We start from the raw sequence: 2,175 nt of genomic DNA, 5'->3' as shown, positions 1-2,175 counted from the left end.
GCATCCAACCTCAAACATTTTTTTTTTTTTTTTTTTTTTTTTTTAGAGAGGGTCTTACTCTGTCACCCAGGCTGAAATGCAGTGGCGCAGTCTCACCTCACTGTAACCTATGCCTCCTGGGTTCAAGTGATTCTTGTGCCTCAGCCTCCCCAGTAGCTGGGATTACAGGCACACACCACAATGCCCAGCTAATTTTTGTATTTTTATTAGAGACGAGGTTTTGCTGTGTTGTCCACGCTGGTCTCGAACTCCTGGCCTCAACTGATCCGCCCACCTTGGTCTTTCAAAATGCTAGGGTTATAGGCATGAGCCACCACACCTGGCCTCAAAAATCATTTTTAAAAGAAGCAGTGTATTAGCTCTGGGTCTTCTCATTACTAAAATGACTTTTTAAACGTGATACTATATTTTATAAATGTACAGATAATTCAAATCTATTATCTAATGTATTCTCTTAGGTTAATTTCTATTTGTTTCTATTCTTTACTGTGTGTGTGTGTGTGTGTTGAGACGCAGTCTTGCTCTGTCGCCCAGGCTGGAGTGCAGTGGTGCGATCTCAGCTCACTGCAAGCTCCGCCTCCCGGGTTCACGCCATTCTCCTGCCTCAGCCTCCCAAGTAGCTGGGACTACAGGTGCCCACCACGACATCTGGCTAACTTTTTTTTTTTTTTTTTTTTTGTATTTTTAGTAGAGACAGGGTTTCACTGTGTTAGCCAGGATTGTCTCGATCTCCTGACCTCGTGATCCGTCGGCCTCAGCCTCCCAAAGTGCTGGGATTACAGACGTGAGCCACCGTGCCTGGCCTTTTCTTTACATTTTTTAAGGTTTCAGATTTTCTTTTCTGTGTCTAGTAATTCATCTTTTATTGTCATAGATAATTTGCTTATTTGACTTAGAAAAATGATTTGTAGGCATACAATATCGTACATGATACCTAAACATTGCCATTTAGTTACTCTCATAGAACAACTTTCATTACGCTGTCTATTAATATAAATTACTTCTTGAGTAATCCCAGAATCGTAGAACCAATTGGTGGCATCAGAAACTGTCTTTGGACTTGAGGTTTTTCTTCCCTTAGGGTAAATTTTAGGTTTTCTGGTTAGTTTCCAGGGTTGGCAGAGAAGTTCATATCACTAAAGGGGTTCATATCACTAAAATAGTAATGCTAATTTGTTTCATATTTCTATTTTAAAAAGCAGTAAAGAAATTTCAATACATTTCATTTGAAGCCCCCAAGTTTATGGTGGTTAGTGAGGCTCAGCATGCCGGTAACCCACCATTCTCTCAGCTAATGACTCATTAAATAGTGCTAGCTGCTGAGATGATTTTGACCTTTTAAATAGCTTTTTTTTTGAGACAGAGTCTCTTTCTTGTCCATGCTGGAGTGCAATAGTGCAAACTTGGCTCGCTGCAACCACCGCCTCCCAGGTTCAAGCGATTCTCCTGCCTCAGGCTCCCAAGTAGCTGGATTACAGGCACGTGCCATCACGCCCAGCTAATTTTTGTATTTTTGGTAGAGACAGGGTTTCCCCACGTTGGCCAGGCTGGTCTCGAACTCCTGACCTCCAGTGATCTACCCACCTCGGCCTCCCAAAGTGCTGGGATTACAGGCGTGAGCCACCGCACCCAGCCTAAACAGCTTTTAATTGCTTGATTTATACTTTATTAAAGACAGGAAGCACAATGAGCAGTGATACTAAAATATAACAAATATAGCATGGGAAAGTGATAATTATTCAGATGATCTTCACCAGCATGGCATTTGTGTATATCTGACCAAACTCTATGCCACACAGCAGGTCTCTGGCACTTCAAAAATGGATGTTAAATAGAAAATAATAAATAATAGCTGATTAGGGTAATCATTTATTTAATCAGAATGAAAATGATATCCATAAAATTTACTTGCAGAGAAATACTTTGTTTTAAAGACAGGGTCTCACTCTGTCACCCAAACTATGGTGCAGTTGGCACAATCACGGCTCACTGCAGCCTGGACCTCCTGGCCTCAAGAGGTTGATCCTCCTACTTCAGGGATTACAGGCACACGCCACCATGCCCGGCTAGTTGAGAAGTACTTTCAAATAGCAACATGAAGCCTTTCCTTTATCATTTGAAAATAAAACATAGTTGTAAACATAAACCAGTATGTCTTTGTAAAGCCAGTAATAT

This window comes from Rhinopithecus roxellana, chromosome 8 (genome assembly GCF_007565055.1).
Source record: "Rhinopithecus roxellana isolate Shanxi Qingling chromosome 8, ASM756505v1, whole genome shotgun sequence".
Classification (NCBI taxonomy): domain Eukaryota; kingdom Metazoa; phylum Chordata; class Mammalia; order Primates; family Cercopithecidae; genus Rhinopithecus; species Rhinopithecus roxellana.
Note: the sequence above shows the minus strand (reverse complement) of the source record.